The following is a 16,502-nucleotide window of genomic DNA, read 5'->3' on the forward strand; positions in this document are numbered from 1 at the left end:
TGCGCGATCGCACAGAATGACGCTGGATCGATCGGTCGATCGATCCAGATCCCCCAATCGATCAGTGGATCAATTGGGAGCTACGATTTCGCGCGATAAAGGCTAGATTGATCTGCCGATCGATCCAGGCAATTCCTGAGAGCACAGAGGCGCTCTGGATCGATCAGCCGATCGATCCAAAGCCTCCCCGATCGATTGGGAGCAATCCAATCGATCGGGATCCGACCGTTGACGTCGTATTTAGCTGCTGGCGAGCTGTTCTCTCGATTGCACTTACACTGTTTCATCTCAGATCTTCACAGGGCTTCCAAAGCTTCTCCACAAAGTTCTCACCACCAGATCTTGAGGTTCTTGGAGGTTTGTCCAAGTCAAGAGGCGGATCTATAGCAGAAGAAGAAATCTAGGGTTAGGGTTTTTCTTGTGCAAACTTGTAAGCTTTTGCTTGTATTTTGTTCCCTTTCCCTTTCTTCTTGTAGTGTGAACTTGTAGGGCTTCTCCGCCTTTGGTAGTTACCATAAAGGAGTGTTTTTCATAGTGGAGGGTGCGTGAGTGTGTGGATCCTTGGATTAATCACTTCTTCTTGAGATGGATACCAAGTAAATCCTTAATGTTAGCGTTGTGTTTGTTTTCTTTGTAATTTCCGCTGTATATCCTTGAAGAAACAAGCAACGAAGAGCACGACGAGCGCACCGAGCTATTCACCCCCCCCTCTAGCTACATAATCGGCCCCAACAATCTTCATATCCTTCTTGGAGAAAGTAGCTGGAGTACTGTTCTGGGCTCCCAATATGTTACAGGAAGGACTGTTGTTTTTATTTAGACATAATCCTGTCTGAGTGAAGCTTTGTTGCTCCTTTGGTAAAGTTTACAATTTGGTCCATTATATTATCCCTAACTAAGGTTTTCTTTGTTTTATGCAGTGAACGATTTCTTTGAGGGCATAACCTCTAAGTGTATACAACTAGAGGCACTACAACAAAAGGAGCAGATGTTATGGACCGAGCGGGCTCAACAACTAGCCGACCCTTCTAGCAAGGCAATCGATAGCCACACAGCCAACCCTAGTGAAACGATCATTCCGGAGGCCATGCCATACGCGCCTCTCCTAATATCTGAGGGTTCTTTTGAGGAAGAGTCATTGTAGAAGAGGCATAGGCTTATCCTCCCCACTCAAGCTCTTGAAGAACCTTCATCTCCCACTCCCATATCTTCATCCCATCTTGCGTCCATCCCAGAAGAGACCCAGGTGTTGGGATATATACTATAAGCCTAGCTTTTATATGAACATCTGTTTCGAAATATTTTGAAGTGAGAATCACTTTGGTCAAATGTTTTCATTTTATATTTCTATATATGTCAATGCAGTTGCCTATTTAATTTATATTGTAGATAACATGGTGTGTGATGCGATACAGAATATCATGTTATCTGTTCCTTATAAATTATAAATAGTAGCTCACAACTAAGATGGATTGGGACAACCCATTGGAACAGTTGTAGTGTAATTTGGTATTAGTCTGTCTTGACTATAAAATTACACTAGTACACTATGTGTGTATTAAGCAGGACTATTTGAGGTTGTTCGATTTATACTGTCTACATAAAAGAATATAACCTCTGTTATTATGGATGTGCGTCCTTTTAATCCCTATATAATAATAAGCACGTATACTTAGTATTTATTTCTTTTACTTATCAATGGGTGAGATTTATTCGTTAAATCAATAGGCTCGATGAGTTGGGAAATAATACTATTTATATGGTGTGTTGTTGATTATAGAAGGAATCTGTGCCCTAATTATTTAGGTTAGTGATGTCCCCTTGAGGAGCTCATAAAGATTATCATATAAACTCTGCAGGTGAACTTAGTCCGGCATGATAATAAAGTTGAGTGATACTACTCTTGGAATCAGATGTTAATTAATTGAGTTGTTAGTAACTCAATTAATTAACGGATATACGATATCTTAAACATAGGGAGATTAATGCACTAATGATAAGAAGGAGCTCATATTGTAATATGAGATTGGTGCAATAGTTCAATAATAATTCTTTAGTGATATGAGTTATTATTGATGGACTTGGGTTGGATGTTGGGCTGAACATAGGAAGTCCAAGCCGATTAGGAGACCTCAACCAATTCCTTCTCTAGGTCCCTGTTGCAGCCTCTATATAAAACCTCGCATCCACCCATCCATAACTTGGTTTGGTGTAACTTAACTTAGTTTGGTTTAACTTAACTTGATTTTGGTTTAGATTTTTTCTAAATAAAATTCTATTATTTTTCTTTCTTTATAACCGACGGCAACGATTATAAAAAGGAGTAGGTGGTGCCTCTTAAAACCTAATTTTCTAATTTTTCTAATTTTCTCTCTTCTCCTCCTTGTGGTCGGCGCCCCTCCCTTTCCTCCTCACCTAGGGTCGGTGCCCCTCCCCTCCTCTTTGCTTAGGGCTGACACCCATCCCCTTCTCCCTTGCTAAGAGCCGACGACCCCTCTGCTTGCTAGGGCCGGCGACCCCCTCCTTGCTAAGGCCGGCGCCCCCTTCTTCTACTCCTTGGTGGGCGGTGGCTTGAAAAAGAGGAAGAAGAAGAGAAGGTGTCCCATCCTATAGCCTTCTTTTGTAGCCGACGGTTTGGAAACCGAGAAGAGAAGGAGGGTGGTGTTGTCTTGGTAGATCGTCGCCCACACGACGTCCAAGAAGAGGAGAGGAATATGACAAAAGATCAAGAGGTCTTTAGCTACAAAGAAAAGATACAACTAGTTCTTTAATTCCGCCGCGTAATTAGTTTGGTTTTCTTTGTATAGATTTTGAATACCAACAAGATGCCAGCGATCTTATACTTCGATCAAGATGTGCTTTGATCCATCAAGAACTTGCTTGATTGATTAAACACATATCTGATCAAACATGCATGGTGCTAGGAAAAGTTCTATACTTGTATAATTTTTGTACAGAAAAATTTAAACAGAACGGAATTCCAGCGCCTTCACCAGGCGCAATCTTCTGAACGGACTTTATCTGTCCGTCCATCTACCTCACCTCTCCCTCCTAATAGTTCCCTCAAAGAGGCTACCTCCCAACCGACCGAATCTATGGTCGGTACCACTTTATCGTCAATCGTTTTCCCCCATCCTTGCCTTGGTGGGAACTTCAGCCTGCCCTTCCTGTATAGAGACAAAGAGGCTTTACAAATTCTCTACCATATATAATCTTCCGCCCGCTCCTATCCCAACCTCCCTATCATCTACTCCTCTGTCAAGTGGTCGGGTACTATTGTTGGGATCATTGATGGAAGCTTAGGAGATCGCCATGAAAAGCTAGGCGACCTTACGCTAGCAGGGGCGATGGACAAGTGTTCCTTCGACCTAACTATGGTGACCTCACAAACCTTCTTTATTATGAGTGTTTTTTAATAATCTTCGTTTTGCAGCAATGGATGCTCGGGCTAGGCATGCTGCAATAGTTCACGACTTTGGTCTAGGAAAATGAAAATTTGAAGAAACACCTATCGGAGGCAAACATGCCTGGCAGTTCTTCTTGCCCGAGCTAAGAAAGTCAAGCTCAACCAGAACGGTTGAGCCAAGTATAAAAATAACTCTAAGAGATTCGGGCGAAGAACTAAATTGACATCGAGCGGGCGCAAAAAGCCAAAGTTGCCCTAAAACCTCAGAAGACAGGCTACGCTGAGAGATCGCTCGCCGAGTGAATATATTGGTCGAGCTCGACGAGAAAACTGTCAAATTCTAGTGCCTGGACACCCAACTGGAAGACTCAAAGGCCAACCACGTTGTAGAGATGACGACATAAACTCAATTGGTGGTTGAATGACAACAGAAGGTGGACACCCAAGAAACTGAGCTAGAGATACTCCAGGCAAACTTAGAGGCTGATCAAGCTACTATGAATGCTAGCAAATTTGAAGTTCCAAGTCTTTTGATCGAGCTAACAATCGCTCGGGCAGAGCTAACCTCTTATTAGGGAGGAGAAGAGGACCGGTTTGAAGCGAGGAAGAAAATCCTCTTGGCATCAAAAAATTTCAACATGCCAATTGTCAACTCCATCGTAAACACTCTTAGTTTTGGAGCCGATGGTGTTATCAAGCAGTTGCAAGAAGAAGGCTACCTAATGTTCACTCCCCCCGCCACCTTCCTAGATCGCCAAAGACTCATTAAGAGCGTCCGCCCAACTTTTTCCTTACTCTAAAGTAGTCTTCCTATCATCTTTGATGATTGGTGTAACTCCTGTAATTTAGTTTTTGGGACTATCGCTCTCCCTATTTCACTATTTGATTGTTTAATTTGTTTATTTGTGTCTATTCATCCTCTCGCGCCTTGTTGTTTTAAAAGAGAACTTAGTCTACTTGCCCCTCACTAGGCGAACATGCTGTCTCGGGTGGGCGTGTGATAGAACACTTAGATAAGGACAACCTCTTAGATGCGCAGGACCAAAATTGACTGAACCAAGATTAACCAGTCTCTAAGTCTCAGATGAGCTTATAGGTCAGCCGATTCCTTAAGTGCTTGAAAAACGTGGAGGGGTAAGATACCTGCCTCCGCTTAAGGCCGACCAGTCATCAAGGGGTCTTGGTGTTAACCGCTTTGAGATAGGGGCAAATCTGTTTTGATATAAACGCCAACTTTTTACAATAATTATGTATTTGTCCCATCAGTTATAATTGTGTGTTTCTTATTTTTTGACACATGTTAGCCAACCTTACTTTTTTGACATACCAACCGGCTTACAATTTTCTAGGATTACATCATCTCATCTTTTGATCTAGCAGCCCTGATCACTACCCCACTCTTTTATTTTCCCAATCTGATGACCCATGTTAAAGGGGGTATTTAAAGAATTTCCTTAGAGAACTCTTTAAAAATCCTAAATCTTTTGCCTTTGTCATCTTCTGCATCCTAGAGTTTGCAATTTCTAGCGACCTTGTCTCTTCTCTATTTTCTCCTCCTTACTTTTGCCATTCACATCCTTTTCTTAGCCCACCTAATGGTCATTTCTGGTCCAACTTATACCCACCTAGTTTCCTAGTTCCTCAGCATATACCTCGATGATATTCGGTACAACTATGGCATTCCCCACTCTATGCATATCATGGTATCAACTGCGGAGGCTCGTCCCCACCTTCCTCCATATTATATAGCTTTCTTCAAGGAGCAGATATAGGCAGACTTGTAATTCCCTCTCCCTTCTTTTCTCATTGATATGAGTCAGTACTTTCGCATTCCCCTTTAACAGCTAACTCCTAATTCTATTCATGAAATATGCGAGGTACTCATTGTTTTCGGCCTATTTGGGGTTCCTCTTTCCCCCCATTTATTTCATTACTTTTTTCACCCACAACAAGTGACCGATGGTTGTTTTCGCTTTTCTTTCTGATTGAAACTTGGTCTTTTTGAGAAATTTCTGGCATAAGGCTGCAAGTGGAAAAGTAACTACTTTTTCATCCACCTCCAAACTCCGGTATCTTGGCCACAAGTTTGGCAATATAGACTTCCGCCCGCGCCCACTTGGGGTGACTTTGACGGAGAGCACTTTGATGGAGAGTCATCCCTTAGTAGAGCCGTCACGAAATTGATTGGACTAAAGTTTGATATTTCGATGTTGCTTCAGGAGGAGCTGTTATATATGTTCAAATTGAGCCCCACCAAATTTGGACTGGCCCTCTCCTTCGGAAAGACTTGTATTCTTTCCTTCTATTTAGTCTTAAATAATATTTTCCTATAGTTACGTTTAACAAGTATTATTAGTGCAACCAAGACCATTTCTAGAGCATCCTTTTAGGCGGAGCTTAGTTGAATAAAGACACCCTAAACTGACTAGGGAAGGAGCTTTGGGCGAAGTGTGAGTCCGAGCTGACGGCCTCAATTCCCAGCCTTCCTCAAATAACGCAGCTCCCTCTAAGTCTAACGAATCCAATATCTCATTCGCCAAAAGACGTCACTTGTGCGCTCTAGTTATATCCAAACAATCCACATCCAGACGACTGCCCAGTAAGCTTCTAGCTTCCTCAACTTGAGGAAAGAAATTAATGACCACGACTCACCCTCCACCCATACCTTATATTCTCGGGTCGTCTGGTGCTTCTCCTGTGCCTTCCTCTGCTTTGCAACCACGATGACCGTAAAAATTTATTGTCCTACCTCTCTTGTCCGTTCGTCCCTACCGTCCGACTCTGGTCGAGGTGTTTTCGTGAGGCCAAGCTCTCCTGCCAAATCAGAATGTCAATTTAAATCCTCTTTCGACCTGCCCTCCCAATAGGGAAGTGCCTCTGTTCCTCCCTCCTATAGGGTTGTGGAGCTACGAGGTCCCTTAGCAGAGTCCTGGGTAGATGCAAGGAAACGCCCAAGGGACCTTTCAAATCAAGAGCGCACGAGCGAGCACGCGTGGGCGAGCGCTCTCGGGCTACCACTGCGATGAGTTAGCACTATGTCTTCCAACAAATGAGCCTTTTTCTAACAACTTTTCTCACAGCTATTAATTTTTAGTTCTACATCTCGGGATTAAACATAAGCCACCTGGTGAGCAAGGTCCCATAGGCTTCAACGGTTGAAATTATGAATTTAGTTCCCGTAAAGATTAGTTCGATAAAAAAAATTAAAAGGAAATGTGTGTCAAGTAAAATTGTAATTTGCGTGAAGTTTAATTAGGGCTAAGTAAGATTTTTGAAAAGTATTTACTGGAGCCCTAATTGACACCTAATCTAAGTCCTACGGGCCAGAATTGGAGGTGAGTTTACTAGTGAATTTGGGGCCTAAATAAGGATGGAAGGAGGGTGCCTTAGAAGGGGAAGGAAGTGAGAGAGAAAAGGGGGGGGATTCGAGTTGGGATCAGGGGGAGGGGCTGTGGCATGCGATTTTGGGGGTAAGAGGGTTCTCGATGGCAAGGGAAGGCAAGTGTTTCTTCCATTGTAGGTATGGAGTTAGGGGTTTCATTTGATAGACTGGTGCAAGGGTTCGGCTGTGGATTGTTCAACATTGGGAATTTTGCTTGTTTTTTTCCTTATTTTGCTCGGATATGAGATATGGTGTTTAGATTCTGTGATTACTTTACCTTCTTGTGTGGTTTTGACTCACGGAGTAACCGGTTTCTTTTGGTTTCTTACGCTATCCTTCAAGAGGATTCTTAAGATACAAATGAGTTCTTTTTTTTTTTTTACCGGAGAGGTCCATATTTGATGATTTAGGCAAGGATTTATGATGTTTTGCTTCTTTCTATTGTTTTCAGAAGTTTTGGGGTAGATTGTTGATAGATTAAGGTTTGATCAGGGATGCTTTCACTTTATCCTATTGCTCTCGGATTAGTGGACAGATTGTTGATGGATTTAAACTTTGGAATGAAGATGTTGTGCTTTTGTTATTGATTCCAAAATTTTGGGTTGAATTTTTTGTGAATTAAGTTTTGATTGATGATATTGTTTTGTTGAGTTTTCCCTCTAATTTTGTTGTAAACAAAATGTTGATGGAATTAGACATAAGAATGAAGATGTTGTGCTCTTGTTATTGATTATGAAATTCTGGATTGAGTTTTCTATGGATTAAGTTTTGATTTAATGATGTTATTTTGTTGAGTTTGCCCTCTAATTCTGCTGTGGATAGAATAATAATAGAATTAAACATAGGAGTGAAGATATTATGCTCTTATTATTGATTCCAAAATTTTGGCTAGAGCTTTGATAGATCAAGTTGTGATTGATGATGTGCTTGTGTTATCCCTTATTTCTGTTGAAAATTTCTGGACACGTTATTGATGGTTTTGGTTTTGATTGATGATGCTCTTATATCTCCTTCTTGCATCCAAAAAGTCGAGTTACATTGCGGGTGAGTGAAGTTATGATGGATTTTGTTCATGTGTTGCTGAAATTTCAGGACAGATTTGGTTATGTTGAATTGATTTTAAAGTTGTGTTGGTTTTCTTGAGTAGCTGGAATTTTAGGGGCTGATTTGGAAGAATTGGAGTTAAGATAGCTTAAGCTATTGTGGTTTCAAAAATTTCTTAAGATACATGGATGTTATATGCATTATTTGTATCACTATGTACACCTCGTTATGCATGTTACAATTAAGTTATGGGTAGGTTTACTTTTCGTGTTATGATATGCATAAGTTGTGATTTTTCCTAAATGGTTACATAGATGAATATGGTATGAGTGGTGACAGTACAGGATGAGTGCTCTAGGATGAACTCTAGGGAGGATCCTTCCAAGTATGAAAAAGGAAATGTAGAATTACTATGAATGAATGATTTATGTTCTTCTAAGAGGTACCTCCCTACGGGTCGTGAATATAAACTAACTGAATGTGCTCTAATAAATATTGCCACAAATGCACCATGTTCACTCTTAGTTGGTTAAGACAGAGTTTCCTTACCGTATATGCTATATTATGATTGATATTTCCTTTTCAAATTTAATTCCTAGGGAGAAATGCTTGAGTTGGTTTTCTAGTCGAAGTAAGTTCAGGTGCTATTTTTTTTTTGTTTTAAATCTCGCTTGTTGTTTATATCATGTACCTACTTGTGAAAGATATATTTGCAGGGTCTGTGGATTCACATTATAAATGATGCAGGTGGGGGAAATGACACCAAGGATATGATGGGGGACTTGAAGGCAGAGTAACTGAGGAGATAAGATGGAATGCATCGCACACTACTCTAGGGGCCTTAGAACATATTAATAAAATTTTGTTAATAGGTTTCTCTTGTGGTTATGAGTTGAAAACTATTTTTTTCTTTATGTCATTAGGAGCTAATGAAATTTTTATTTGAAAAATATATATTGAGCTTTGAACTTCATATGTGATGCAACTTTCTATGACTATATAGTAATTATGGTACTTTATATGTTGGGGATAATAGTTAAGAAGTTACGGGCCTTTTCATGGTGGTTGACCTAGAGAGGGACAATAAAATCCTGAAGGAATGCGTCCAGGAATTGAAACTCTCTGCCTCCAACCCGAGTGAGGAGACGACCCGATTATAGAAGCAGGTCAAACTCTAGGCGGGGCTATTAGCAAGTATGGAGCAAACTTTAAGAGAGTCTCAGTAGATGGGAGAGTCTCACCAAGAGAACAAAAGAAAATTAGAAGCTCTATTGGCTCTCACTAAGGTCCGTGAGGAAGTGACCTTAAAAACTAAAGCATTGTTAGTTAACTAGGCAGATCGTGCTACTACGAGAGTTGAAGGCTTCCCTACTGGATCTACCGAGTGACTTAAAGAAATATCTTCCAGAGATATGTAAATCTCGGAATAACAGCCAACCTGGACATCTAAGAAACCCGGCTGGAATCTCTACAAGCTGAATTAGACACCACCAAGTCTGAGCTATTATTTTACAAGGCTGAAGAGAATGACCGTTTCAAGGCTAGGTAAAAAGGTTACTTTGAATCCCAACAATTTGGTGAGATCTTTGGGAACCAGATTGCAAATCCCCTCGTGGGACTAAAGGAGTGATTCAATAGCTGCGTGAGGGTGGCTACCTCTCAATTGTGTTGGTGCAGGTTGCACTAACAATCTGATTTTGATATATGACAAATAGGTTAAAATTAGATGAGTTGTTTGTCTAATATTTCTACCAAGTGTGCAGGAGTTGACTGGTCTGAAAGACATGATACCAAGCTAAAATCCAGCTAGGTCCGTGGAACCCGATTGATGGTGGAAAATTCAGCCAGGTCTATGGGGATTGATAGCTAGTGTGAAGTCCAGATAGATCTGCAGGGCTCAATATTTGGCGAAAAGTCTAGTTGGGTCTGCAAACCTAACAACCGGTCGAAGTCCAGTTGAGTTTGCGGACCTGACAACTAGCGGGAAAACTTAGTGGATTAGAGACAAGTCGAGTGACTACAAGTGGTAAGTAAAGGTAAGTAACTGGAGGAGAGATATAGTAAGGGCGTGTTTCCCATTAAGGGAGCTATAGGCATCAGTCCAACTTGTTGGTGCGGGAAGCATCCGACGATCGAACCTGTGTTTTGATAATGGTAAAGGGTTCAAAGTTAAGTTGTTTTGTGATCTAATAGTTTGAATGAGCTTGCAGGAAAGTTCTAAGTGTACTTAGGCAAAAGTCCTAGCTGCGGTTAGGCAGGTGGAAAACCCAAGGGGGTGGTAACCCTAGGTCATAGGGGGTGGTAACCCTATACGGAAAGTCTTGGCGGGTTGAGAGCTTCAGACAAAAGTCCTAGGGGATGGTAACCCTTGGTGGAAAGTCCTGGTGTCGCGAACCAGGTGGAAGACTGGACGGGTCGGGGAGCGGGCGTCCAGCAGAAAGTCCGGAAGCATCGAGCGCTGAGCAAAAGTCCAGTCGATCTAGAGGATCGCACTGGCAACAGGTAACTCTCCTAAGAGGAGTAGGTGAGGACGCATTCCCTGCAGAGGGAACAGTAAGCGTCGGGCCGACCTAGGGTTTCTGGTCGGAAATCCGAAGTCAGAACCGGACAGTCCGGAGACTGTCAATATTTTATTTACTATGACTATTATGTGCTAACTTTGTTTTGCAGGGTATGTGTTTGGGACTAACACATTTTGCAGGGACAAAGGAGCAAGTCACACCTCGGATGAACAGTGTCCGAGGTGCCTCGGGTGCAAGGCTGAAGCTGACTGTGAAGTGGAGCTGGAGGCGCCTTCATGGGGATTGGAAGCGCCTTGAACCGCTGCTTGGAGGCGCCTTGGAGTGGCGTTGGAGGCGCCTTCAGGTGGATAACAGTCAACAAGCAGAGACTTATCGCAGAGTTGATTTGGGGATATAATTTCGGGTTGGAGGCGCCCTGGAGCTTGATGGAGGCGCCTTGAATACCCTGTATAAGAGGGTCTCGACCAGCAGCTAGAGATATAATATTCTAAACTATTCCTCTACTACAAGCTGCTAACAAGACAATCCCGAAGTGCTACAACAACATCCCGACAACCCGGAGCTTTAGTTTTTAGTATTCTATTGTCGGTATAAAGTTTCTTTACTGCTTTTACATTGTACTTAGTTTGTAATAATATTTTCCGAGCTTATAGTTGTTGCCCACCAGAAGCGATCAACGATCGCGGGCCTTGGAGTAGGAGTCGTCACAGGCTCCAAACCAAGTAACCAACTTGTGTTAGTGTTTGTTCTTTTCCTTTCCGTTGCGTTTATCTACTCGATACATTTTAAATCGAATGAAATAGCCACGAACACTATTCACCCTCCTCTAGCGCTTCTCGATCCAACAATTGGTATCAGAGCGGTGTCGCTTTGATTTGGTGTAACCACCAATCAAGCATATTTTTTTTATGGTTATTTTCAGTTTTACGGAGTCAATTAGAATTAGCTTAATAGCTACATTCTAATTCTTTTTACGAATCAGGTTTTTTACTCGAAATTGGTGCAACACCACTCAAGCTCATTATTTTAACTTTATTCCTGCACTATTAATCCAAGACCTAGTCTTTTGACATCTCATTCTATTTTGTACTTGCATATTAACTAAATGGTCCAGCAAGAAGGATACAACACTGTTCGTCCCCCGCTCTTCACTGGAGAAGATTTTGGGCACTAGAAGGGACGAATGAAAAATTTCCTAAAGATCCAGTTCGAGATGTGGATGATCGTCAAGACTGGATTCCAATTGCCAACCGACGAAGATGGCAAGCCTACACCCTGCGAGAACTGGGAACCAACCCTAATCAAGAAGGTGGAAGCCAATGCCAGAGCGACCTGCACCCTTCAGTGTGGACTGACCAAGGAGGAGCTCAACAGAGTTGGTCCGTTTTCAACCGCAAAAGAGCTATGGGAGAAGCTGATAGAACTGCACGAGGGTACCTCCGTCACCAAGGTAAGAAAGAGAGATTTATTGTTTAATAAATTATATAATCTCAAAATGCAGGAAGGAGAGACAGCAAGTCAACTCCACACACGTATTCAAGATATTCTCAACTCCCTCCACGTGATCGAGCAAAAGGTCGAGAACAGAGATATAATAAGGTATGCTCTCAACGCGTTTCCGAGGAGTACATTGTGGCCATCAATGGTAGATGCCTACAAGGTCTCCAAGGATTTATCTTCTATAAAATTAGATGAGCTATTCTCTGAGTTTAAGTTACATGAGCAGACTAATACACATCCAACTAAGAAGGGCATTGCTTTGGTTGCAGGTACAAGCAGAACACGCGAACCAAGACCAAGGCGTAGAACCGAACCAGAATTGGATGAAGAACCTGACTCAGACGATGAAGAAGACGAGCTAACGGCTAAACTCGTCAACCTTGTAAAGAAGCTCTATAAGAAGAAGAAGGGGTTCAACAAGAAGGACCTCAAGAAGGCAGTTCAGTCCAAGGAAGCCCAATCAAGCTCGAAGGTAAAATTTGAAGTGACTTGTTATGGCTGCAACCAGAAGGGACACATCAAGGTCAACTGTCCCAACCAAAAGGAGGTAAAGAAACAAAGAAAGAAAAAGGTCCTGAAGGCAACATTCGAAGAATCTTCCTCCGAAGACGACGACGACGAACTCGATCAGACGAGTCTCCTTGCACTGATGGCCCGGGACCAGATCAATATGTCCGAGAGCGAGAGCGAATCAGAAGCTGAATCGGAAAGAAGCCACGGATCCGTATCCGTTTCTGAAGGGTCTGAACCCACTGTAAGTATTCCGCGTTTAAATAATTTGATTAATTATTTATTACATAAATTAGCAAAATCTAATATTCGGATCAAGTCACTTTTGAAAGAGATAACAACCCTTAAAGAAGTGACCAACCACAAATCCTTGTCTGAATCTGTTCAGACTGGAACCTCGACTCAAGTCCAAAAGCTTGAGGAAGAGAATTCCAACATGAAAATTCAAGTCAAGGATTTGAAGACTGCGTTGGAACGGTTCACTTTGGGTTCTAAGAATCTTGACCTGATTCTTGGAAAACAAAAGGTCGTATACAACATATCTAGAATTAGATTCAAGCCTAAAAAGAAGTATAGATCATATTTATCACTTGTACACAGAACAAATAAAAAAGTGGCCCAAGCATGAGTACCCAAGTCCAACTTGGTCAATCAAGTTGGACTTGGTCAATATTGGGTCCCCAAGGATCAAGTACATTACCTTGATAGACCTTATCGAGGCTATGATCCAGGGGGAGCAAAAAGAAAAATTATCTTAATAAATAAATAAATTTAAAGGAATATAATTCAAAATTAAAAATTTTAATTAAATAAAAACAAGTTAAAAAGAAAATCAGTAATGTAGGAGGAGGCTCCAGAATAGTTGGCACCTCCAAAAATAATCTACCCGATAGGGTAACCAAGAGTAGTCTACCCGGCAGGATAATTAGGGTTAGAATAAAAAGAGACAACAGTTTAACTTGACCTGTGGTACTGGTGAAGTTTTGGATGATAGTACGTTAGGAAAAGCTTAGTCTATGCATGTCTAGGAAGATATGGCTTCGACCTGGTGCATTTGGCTAAGTGGAACTAACCGAAGCTACCCTTTATGGATTATAACCAGTTAGACCAAGATTTTGTATTAAGTTCAGTGGATAGGACTATTTGAAAAATCTCAAAGGCATAGTTACTCTAATGATGTCCAAGTGACTCACCATAGCCCAGAAGTTTATCCAAAGAATGTCTATTTGTTGAACCTAAAACTAAACCTAAATCTAACACAAAGTTAAACCAAACCCTATAATTGAACCTAATTCATCTCACAAAATTATAAGATTCCCTGATTGTAAAATTTAGATCAGGTGAGATAATTAAGAAGTAAATAAAATTAAATTGAATAAAATAAAATAAAATAAAATAAAATTAAATTAAAATTAAATTCAATTCAATTAATTTAAATAAAATAAAATTCAATTCAATTAAATTAAAATTCAATTCAATTCAATTTAATTAAAATTAAATTAAATTAAAATTAAAATTAAAATTAAAATTAAAATTTCAAATTAATTAACTTAAAAGCTTTCAAATTAATTAACTTAAAGTTTTTCAAAATTAATTAACCTAAAGTTTTTCAAATTAACTAACTTAAAGATTTTAACTTAAAGTTTCTCAAAATTAATTATTCTTCAAAATTTACTTAACTTAAAACAAATTCAACCATCTCACAATCACCCATAGGAATAACTGAGTGTTAGCCTAGATTGGGTGAGATGGAAAATTAGGGAGCTTATTTCAATCAAACTATCTTTTGATCCATCAAAAAGAATCCAATTCAAATACTTTATGTGTAGGAATTGGATCAATAGATGTTGGATAGTGGATGCTCCAGACATATGACTGGAGATAGGTTGAAGTTCACTAAGCTCAAATGCAAGAACCTAGGATTAGTTGCATTCGGCAACGACGGTAAACTTAAGGTAATTGGAAAGGGTAATATCGAACTTAGTTCCGATTTCATTATTCGAAACGTTTTATTAGTTGAAAATTTTAACTTTAATTTACTGAGTATAAGTCAATTGTGTGATAGTGGCTACTTAGTTACTTTTGATAATTCTGGGTGTTTAGTTAAAAATATTGATAACCCCGAAATAATATTTAAGGGGCTTAGGAAAAATAACATCTACACAATTGACCTACTCATATCCTCAACAAAGTGTCTCTTGACACAACAAGAGGAAACCAACCTGTGACACAGAAGACTGGGTCACACTCATGTCAAACTCATTTCAAAAATGAGTCGAAATGACTTAGTTAGAGGGCTACCCAAATTAAGGAAGTTAGAAAATACAATTTGCCAAGCTTGCCAATAAGATAAACAAACCAAATCAACCCACAAGTCAACCAATCTAAATAGAACTGACTCCTTACTTGAGCTCCTACATTTAGATCTTTTTGATTCACATTGAGCCAAGTCACTAAGCAAGAACCAGTACTGCTTAGTCATAATTGATGATTACTCTAGGTTCACTTGGGTAAAGTTTCTAAAAACAAAAGATAAAACCTTTAAAGCTTTTTATAATTTTTGCAAGTTAACAGAAAATGAAAAATATACCAAAATTAAAAGAATAAGAAGTGATCATGGGGGTGAATTTGAAAATCATAGGTTTACCCAATTTTATAAAATCAATGGATACAAACATGAATTTTCATGCCCTAGAACCCCCCAACAGAACGGTCTAGTGGAACGGAAAAATAGAACCCTACAAGAGGCCGCTAGAACCATGTTAAATGAGTATAACTTAAATCATCAATTCTGGGCCGAAGCAATAAATACAGCAAAGTACATTCAAAATAGAATTCTGATTAACAAATTACACAATAAACCCCCCTATGAAATATACTATAATAAAATTCCCAACTTGAACTATTTAAAAGTATTTGGATGTAAAGTTCACATTTTAAACACTAAAGATTACTTAGGAAAATTTACACCTAAATCAGTCCAAGGAATATTTCTAGGGTACTCCTCAACCAGTAGGGCCTATAGAGTCTATAACCAAAATACCCTAAAAGTTGAAGAAACAACTAATGTAATCTTTGATGAAGAAAATAACCTACCTAATATAAATGAAAATGTTGACATTAACCCAAGAATTATAGAAGATGATGAAATTAAACCTAACACTAGTAAACTAGAGGAACTAATTACTGACCCAAGTATAAGACCAACAAGATAAGACCAACAAGAATAAGTACTTCTCACCCACCTGACCAAATTTTGGGTGACCCAAACCTAGGAGTTAGAACTAGATCTTCTTATAGAAACCTGAGTCAGATTGCCCTTATTTCTAAGATTGAGCCGAAGACTATAGAAGAAGCTCTACCTAACCCAGACTGGATCATTGCTATGCAGGAAGAGTTAGCCTAATTTGATAGAAACCAAGTCTGGGAACTTGTACCTAAACCCATAGATAAGTCCATAATTGACACCAAATGAGTATTTAGAAACAAATTGGATGATCAGGGTGATATATTGAGAAATAAGGCCAGACTAGTAGCCAAAGGGTTCAGCCAGGTTGAAGGTTTAGATTATGACGAAACCTATGCACCAGTAGCTAGACTCGAATCCATTAGGATGCTGTTGGCCTATGCAGCACATAAAGGATTTAGGTTTATACCAAATGGATGTCAAGTCAGCCTTCTTAAATAGGTTTATCAAAGAAGAGGTATATGTAAGTCAACCTCCAGGATTTGAGGACTTAGACAACTCAAACCATGTATTTAAACTGAAAAAGGCCTTATATGGACTAAAACAAGCACCTAGGGCATGGTATGAACGGTTATCTAATTACCTAATATCCAAGGGCTTTAACCAAGGTCAAATAGATCAGACCCTATTTGTCAAAACCTTAGAAAAAGATATTTTTATAACCCCAATCTATGTTGATGATATAATTTTTGGCTCAACCAACACTAAACTTTTAAAAGAATTTGTTAAATTAATGGAAAATAAATTTGAAATAAGTTTGGTAGGGGAACTTAATTTTTTCTTAGGCTTACAAGTTAAACAAACCAGAGATGGAATCTATATTTATCAAACTAAATATACTAAGGAACTAATTAAAAAATTTGACATGAAAAATTTAAAAATTATAAATAC

The sequence above is a fragment of the Zingiber officinale genome, chromosome 9A (genome assembly GCF_018446385.1).
Source record: "Zingiber officinale cultivar Zhangliang chromosome 9A, Zo_v1.1, whole genome shotgun sequence".
In the NCBI taxonomy this organism is placed as follows: Eukaryota; Viridiplantae; Streptophyta; class Magnoliopsida; order Zingiberales; family Zingiberaceae; genus Zingiber; species Zingiber officinale.